The sequence below is a fragment of the Oncorhynchus keta genome, chromosome 23 (genome assembly GCF_023373465.1).
Source record: "Oncorhynchus keta strain PuntledgeMale-10-30-2019 chromosome 23, Oket_V2, whole genome shotgun sequence".
NCBI lineage: Eukaryota > Metazoa > Chordata > Actinopteri > Salmoniformes > Salmonidae > Oncorhynchus > Oncorhynchus keta.
The window spans coordinates 39382770-39391083 of NC_068443.1; the positions used below are offsets into that span (position 1 = coordinate 39382770).

At 43.3% G+C, this 8314-nt stretch overlaps 1 non-coding gene across 1 annotated transcript; it reads left to right on the forward strand.

Moving 5' to 3' along the window:
• The first annotated feature begins 7975 nt into the window (after positions 1-7975).
• On the forward strand, positions 7976-8048 carry trnav-aac (transfer RNA valine (anticodon AAC)). Its single transcript has one exon. It is a non-coding gene; the product is annotated as a tRNA-Val (tRNA).
• The last annotated feature ends 266 nt before the right edge of the window (positions 8049-8314 follow it).

Here is an 8314-nt window from a genome sequence, read left to right on the forward strand (position 1 = left end):
TAGCTGTCACCTTCATCTCAAACAATTTCCATCTCGATGCGCTGCTACCGGCCACCTCCTTTTCCTCCCCTACCTGTACTGCCACTGCCTCGATCGGCTGATCAGGCTCATTTTTTCTTTTATTCACTGCTTTTCTCGATTTGGCTAACTGAGATTGACCATTTTTATTCACATACTGTAGGTATATTTGAGATTTTAAGTGGATTCTTCGCGGGATATATTTTCAAAAAAGGGAGTGCTGCCAGAAACGGCTTTTAAATGCCAGTAACCAATCGGATGTCAGGAAATTACTCACCTTTCAGCACTAAGCACTACATCTACAAAGGATACTACAGCCCTGTATGGACTAGCTGACGATATGCTCTTGGAAAACAAGCTTTTGAATGATATATGATTCAACATGCAGAGTTTTAAAATTGCAGTTGAAGTTCTAGATGAAACATGCTAACAAGAACTACATTTATGCTAGATGTAGTTGACGGAGTTGGGTTAAAATGATATAAATCAAGTATGTATATACATTATTTACGATGTATTTGTATATTTTACGAAAGTATGGTAAAATATCCCAAAATCTGAAAATGGACAAATGGATTTTTTGCCTGTGGTGCATGGTCTTAACAAGTCACATAATAATTTGAATGGATGCACTCTGTGTGCAATGATAGTGTTTATGAATGACCACCTCATCTCTGTACCCCACACATACAATTTTCTGTAAGGACCCTCAGTCGAGCAGTGAATTTCAAACACAGATTCAACCACAAAGAATAAAGAGGTTTTCCAATGCCTCAAAGAATGGCACCTATTGGTAGATGGGTAAAAAATAAAAAAGCAGACATTGAATATCCCTTTGAGCATGATGAAGTTATTAATTACAATTTGAATGGTGCATCAATACACCCAGTCACTACAAAGATACAACCGTCCTTCCTAACTCAGTTGCCGGAGAGGAAGGAAACCGCTCATGGATCTCACCATGAGGCCAATGGTGACTTTAAAACAGTTACAGAGTTTAATGGCTGTGAAAGGAGAAAATGGAGGATGAATCAACAACATTGTAGTTACTCCACAATACTAACTTACATGACAGAGTGAAAAGAAGGAAGACTGTACAGAATTAAAATATTCCATATAATACATCCTGTTTGCATAAGGCTCTAAAATAAAACTACAAAAAATGTGGCCTGAATGAATACAAAGTGTTATGTTTGGGGCAAATCCAACACATCACTGAGTACAGCTCTTCATATTTTCAAGCATGGTGGTGGCTGCATTATGTTATGGGTATGCTTGTCATCGGCAAAGACTAGGTAGTTTTCAGGATTTAAAAAATTACCTAATGCAGCTAAGCACAGGCAAAATACTAGAGGAAAACCTGGTTCAGTCTGCTTTCTGCCAGACACTGGGAGATGAATTAACAATTCAGCAGGACAATAACCTAAAACACAAGGCAAAATAGACACGTGAGTGGCTTACCAAGATGACATTTAATGTTTCTGAGTGCCTTTTGAGTTACAGTTTGACCTAAAATCGGCATGAAAATTGACACCAAGACATACAAATGGCTGTCTAGCAATGATTAACAACGAACTTGACAGATAATTTTATAAGATTAATGTGCAACTACTGTACAAATGCGGTGTGCAAAGCTCTTAGAGAATTACCCAGAATGACTCACAGCTATAAATCGCTGCCAAAGGTGATTCTAACATTATTGATGCAGGGGTGTGAATGCTTATGTAAACTAGATATTTCGGTATTACATTTGCAAACATTTCTAAAAAACATGTTTTTACTTTGTCATTATGGGATATTGTGTGTAGAGAAATCCGTTTAATCCATTTTGAATCCAGGCTGTAACACAACAAAATGTAGCATGTGGGTTTGAATACTTTGTGAAGGGACTGTATAATTAATATCAACCATGACAAATGAACTATAATTAGCACATATTTCAGTGCTTGCACATACAGTCGTGGCCAAAAGTTTTGAGAATGACACAAATATTAATTTCCACAAAGTTTGCTGCTTCAGTGTCTTTTTGTCAGATGTTAGCTGGAATACTGAAGTATAATTACAAGCATTTCATAAGTGTCAAAGGCTTTTATTGACACTCACATGAAGTTGATGCAAAGAGTCAATATTTGCAGTGTTGACCCTTCTTTTTCAAGACCTCTGCAATCCGCCCTGGCATGCTGTCAATTAACTTCTGGGCCACATCCATCATCCGACTGATGGCAGCCCATTCTTGCATAATCAATGCTTGGAGTTTGTCAGAATTTGTGGGGTTTTGTTTGTCCACCTCTACCTCTTGAGAATTGACCACAAGTTCTCAATGGGATTAAGGTCTGGGGAGTTTCCTGGCCATGGACCCAAAATATCAATGTTTTGTTCCTCGAGCCACTTAGTTATCACTTTTGCCTTATGGCAAGGTGCTCCATCATGCTGGAAAAGGCATTGTTCATCACCAAACTGTTCCTGGATGGTTGGGAGAAGTTGCTCTCGGAGAATATGTTGGTACCATTCTTTATTCATGGCTGTGTTCTTATGTAAAATTGTGAGTGAGCTGCCTGCTGCCATTTCTGAGCAAGCTCTGTACTGGTGGAGCCCCGATCCCGCAGCTGAATCAACTTTAGGAGACGGTCCTGGCGCTTGCTGGACTTTCTTGGGTGCCCTGAAGCCTTCTTCACAACAATTGAACCGCTCTCCTTGAAGTTCGCAATGATGACGGCACGTGTTTCCTGCCAGGTAACCATGGTTGACAGAGGAAGAACAATGATTCCAAGCACCACTCTCCTTTTGAAGCTTCCAGTCTGTTTTTCAATCTCAATCAGCATGACAGAGTGATCTCCAGCCTTGTCCTCGTCAACACTCACACCTGTGTTAACGAGAGAATCACTGACATGATGTCAGCTGGTCCTTTTGTGGCAGGGCTGGAATGCAGTGGAATTTTTTTGGGGGGGGATTCAGTTCATTTGCATGGCAATTCATCTGATCACTCTTCATAACTCTTCATAACATTCTCGAGTATATACAAATTGCCATCATACAAACTGAGGCAGCAGACTGTGAAAATTAATATTTGTGTCATTCTCAAAACTTTTGGCCACGACTGTACACTCACTAACACATTGTAAGCATGCACACGTGCTAAGAGATATTCACTTTGGTCGTTTCATGCTCTCCTTCTAACTTTTAACTAAATGCTTAGTGCAAACCTGTCATCTCAGCTGACTAACAGTGTTAGCCGAATGGGGGGAATTCATTGGGGGGTAGGAGAGTTAAGAATCAGACCACCAATTCCCCATCTGCTTCATGGTCTGGAGTGCCCTCCAGCAACCCCTCCCAAAACATCAGGGTGAGTTTGCGGAGTCCAGTCCAGCAGAGTTTTATAACTGTAAGGTTTTGAAAGAGCACAATACTGGTCTCTCACTTTGCACCCACACACAAATCCACTCTCACTATTTCAAACACTAGTAGATCCACAGGTATTTGGTCACACACTTCAGCAAATGAACACACACACACAAGTGCACACACACACACACACCTGCACAGTCACTTTATAAGCTATGAATAGTACCTCATCACCATCGCAATGCTGCTTTATCTGACATATGTGTGTTGACAGACAGCTCTCATAATGCTCTAACAACTAACCCAACTCGTGTACGACAGTTCCTGCCAGAGCATGCTACTACAATATACTGTATTGTGCCTCCCATTATGGCTCTAATACATTATGACTCCATGGTACACTAACCATGGCTATAGATCCAATAGATCCCAGTCTTTGGCTGAAAGTGTATGCCCTCTAGTGGCCTAATTGCAGTCCAGTGAAGCTCATTAGCTGAAGTACCAATCATAATCCTATGTCACAAGTGAGAGATTATTTAATGCTAAATGGAAATTCAAGGAATATGGTGTATTAAAGACCAGGTTTATAAACAGATCCAGGACAATCAAATAGTGAAGAGATAATCTGATGGACACCTGTTTTATGGCTGGGCTAGCTGGCAGAGGTTTATGGTACCATCATGGCACAAGGCGAGACCCACATGCAGGCAGATGGTAGATGGTTGGAGTCTTACAATGTTTATTAATCCAAAGGGGTAGGCAAGAGAATGGTCATGGGTAGGCAAGAGAATGGTCATGGGTAGGCAAGAGAATGGTCATGGACAGGCAAAAAGGTCAAAACCAGATCAGAGTCCAGGAGGTACAGAGTGGCACAGAGAGACAGGAAAACAGGGATAAATACACCGGGCAAAATAAGTGACACCTGGACAGGGTGGAGGCAATCACAGGAACAGGTGAAACAGATCAGGGCGTGACAGGTACTATAAGATCACTTCAAGAGAATAATGCAAGCCAGAAATGAGGCTCATTCACACGAACACTGAAGGCACAAAGACATTTTTTTCAAGTGTTGAAAAAGTGTTAACTGGATTAGTGGTTCTCATATGTGCTCTGTGAAGTGTTATTATTAACACTTTCTGACTTAAATGTCGATGTGAGTTTGCTGTGAATGTTATTAATATATTTACTCTACAGCCTCCTATGGCCTACTTCACACTTTTCCAAGTTGAAATGTAACGTAGTTCATTTAATGTGTGACACACACCTTTAGTAAATACTGTATGTGAGATGTAACAGTTTCTATTTATACATAACATATTGTGTTATTCCCTGATGGAGATTGGAGATTGGAGATTGGAAGAAATGGCAGAGTGGGCCAGACTGCCTCATCGCCTGTATCCGCCACGGAGCCGCAGTCAAACGACCACCCCTCATCACTGTCAAACGCTCCCTAAAACACTTCTGTGAGCAGGCCTTTCTAATCGACCTGGCCCTGGTATCCTGGAAGGACATTGACCTCATCCCGTCAGTTGAGGATGCATGGTCATTCTTTAAAAGTAAATTCCTCACCATTTTAGATAAGCATGCTCCGTTCAAAAAATGCAGAACCAAGAACAGATACAGCCCTTGGTTCACTCCAGACCTGACTGCCCTCGACCAGCACAAAAACATCCTGTGGCGGACTGCAATAGCATCGAATAGCCCCCGTGATATGCAACTGTTCAGGGAAGTCAGGAACCAATACACGCAGTCAGTCAGGAAAGCTAAGGCCAGCTTCTTCAGGCAGAAGTTTGCATCCTGGTTTTCTCCAACTCCAAAAAGTTCTGGGACACTGTGAAGTCCATGGAGAACAAGAGCACCTCCTCCCAGCTGCCCACTGCACTGAGGCTAGGAAACACGGTCTCCACCGATAAATCCATGATTATCGAAAACTTCAATAAGCACTTCTCAACGGCTGGCCATGCCTTCCGCCTGGCTACTCCAACCTCGGCCAACAGCTCCGCTCCCCCCGTAGCTCCTCACCCAAGCCTCTCCAGGTTCTCCTTTACCCAAATCCAGATAGCAGATGTTCTGAAAGAGCTGCAAAACCTGGACCCGTACAAATCAGCTGGGCTTGACAATCTGGACCCGCTATTTCTGAAACTATCTGCCGCCATTGTCGCAACCCCTATTACCAGCCTGTTCAACCTCTCTTTCATATCGTCTGAGATCCCCAAGGATTGAAAGCTGCCGCAGTCATCCCCCTCTTCAAAGGGGGAGACACCCTGGACCCAAACTGTTACAGACCTATATCCATCCTGCCCTGCCTATCTAAGGTCTTCGAAAGCCAAGTCAACAAACAGGTCACTGACCATCTCGAATCCCACCGTACCTTCTCCGCTGTGCAATCTGGTTTCCGAGCCGGTCACGGGTGCACCTCAGCCACACTCAAGGTACTAAACGATATCATAACCGCCATCGATAAAAGACAGTACTGTGCAGCCGTCTTCATCGACCTCGCCAAGGCTTTCGACTCTGTCAATCACCATATTCTTATCGGCAGACTCAACAGCCTCGGTTTTTCGGATGACTGCCTTGCCTGGTTCACCAATTAATTTGCAGACAGAGTTCAGTGTGTCAAATCGGAGGGCATGCTGTCCGGTCCTCTGGCAGTCTCTATGGGGGTGCCACAGGGCTCAATTCTCGGGCCGACTCTTTTCTCTGTATATATCAATGATGTTGCTCTTGCTGCGGCCGATTCCCTGATCCACCTCTACGCAGACGACACCATTCTATATACTATACTCGGCCCGTCATTGGACACTGTGCTATCTAACCTCCAAACGAGCTTCAATGCCATACAGCACTCCTTCCGTGGCCTCCAACTGCTCTTAAACGCGAGTAAAACCAAATGCATGCTTTTCAACCGATCGCTGCCTGCACCCGCATGCCCGACTAGCATCACCACCCTGGATGGTTCCGACCTTGAATATGTGGACATCTATAAGTACCTAGGTGTCTGGCTAGACTGCAAACTCTCCTTCCAGACTCACATCAAACATCTCCTATCGAAAATCAAATCAAGAGTCGGCTTTCTATTCCGCAACAAAGCCTCCTTCACTCACGCTGCCAAGCTTACCCTAGTAAAACTGACTATCCTACCGATCCTCGACTTCGGCGATGTCATCTACAAAATGGCTTCCAACACTCTACTCAGCAAACTGGATGCAGTCTATCACAGGGCCATCCGTTTTGTCACTAAAGCATCTTATACCACCCACCACTGCGACTTGTATGCTCTAGTCGGCTGGCCCTCACTACATATTCGTCGCCAGACCCACTGGCTCCAGGTCATCTACAAGTCCATGCTAGGTAAAGCTCCTCCTTATCTCAGTTCACTGGTCACGATGGCAACACCCATCCGTAGCACGCGCTCCAGCAGGTGTATCTCACTGATCATCCCTAAAGCCAACACCTCATTTGGCCTGTTTTTATTTATTTACTTTTCTGCTCTTTTGCACACCAATATCTCTACCTGTACATGACCATCTGATCATTTATCACTCCAGTGTTAATCTGCAAAATTGTATTATTCGCCTACCTCCTCATGCCTTTTGCACACATTGTATATAGACTGCCCATTTTTTCTACTGTGTTATTGACTTGTTAATTGTTTATTCCATGTGTAACTCTGTGTTGTCTGTTCACACTGCTATGCTTTATCTTGGCCAGGTCGCAGTTGCAAATGAGAACTTGTTCTCAACTAGCCTACCTGGTTAAATACAGGAAAAAAAAAAAAAATTGTGTGATAGATTTAGTTGGCTGGCTAGCATCAAATCAAATCAAATCAAATTTATTTATATAGCCCTTCGTACATCAGCTGATATCTCAAAGTGCTGTACAGAAACCCAGCCTAAAATCCCAAACAGCAAGCAATGCAGGTGTAGAAGCACGGTGGCTAGGAAAAACTCCCTAGAAAGGCCAAAACCTAGGAAGAAACCTAGAGAGGAACCAGGCTATGTGGGGTGGCCAGTCCTCTTCTGGCTGTGCCGGGTGGAGATTATAACAGAACATGGCCAAGATGTTCAAATGTTCATAAATGACCAGCATGGTCGAATAATAACAAGGCAGAACAGTTGAAACTGGAGCAGCAGCACAGTCAAGTGGACCGGGGACAGCAAGGAGTCATCATGTCAGGTAGTCCTGGGGCACGGTCCGAGGGCTCAGGTCCTCCGAGAGAGAGAAAGAAAGAGAGAATTAGAGAGAGCATATGTGGGGTGGCCCGTCCTCTTCTGGCTGTGCAAAGGAAAAGAAGCTAGCCTGCATAGGTACAGTGCATTCGGAAAGTTTTCGGGCCCCTTACTTTTTTCCACATTTTGTTACGTTACAGACTTATACTAAAATGGATGAAATAAAATTAAATCTATCTACACACAATACCCCATAATGACAAAGCAATAACATATCGTTTTTATTAATAAAACAAATATTTTAAAAATACCTCATAATTCCCGGCTTCTCAAGCCTTATTGCTTAATTAATGGACAAAGTAATTTATGATGTTCAATAGGTTCTGAGAGCGATAAATGTCCCACCCAGCCAAAGTCAGCCACACCCTTAGTATTTCACTCATCTGGTTTCCGTAGTGTAGTGGTTATCACGTTCGCCTAACACGCGAAAGGTCCCCGTTTCGAGACCGGGAGGAAACACTTTTTAACAAATTGGACAGTAAGCCTATTCACTTCGGGCTCGGTCCCAATTTCGGAATTCATGCTTTTCCTTCGCACTTCTCAGTATTTGGTATTCAGACTTACCTATTTTAGTCGCGTAACGCACTCTGCATGTGTGGCGAGCTTGGGCACTCTGAATACATTCCTGCTCCGTGTGGTCTGAGGTCCATAATGATTCAAATAGTTTATCATGCCAGGGTAAGCCGACAAGAAACACAGCCCTTATTTTAAGTGTTTTTAAAATC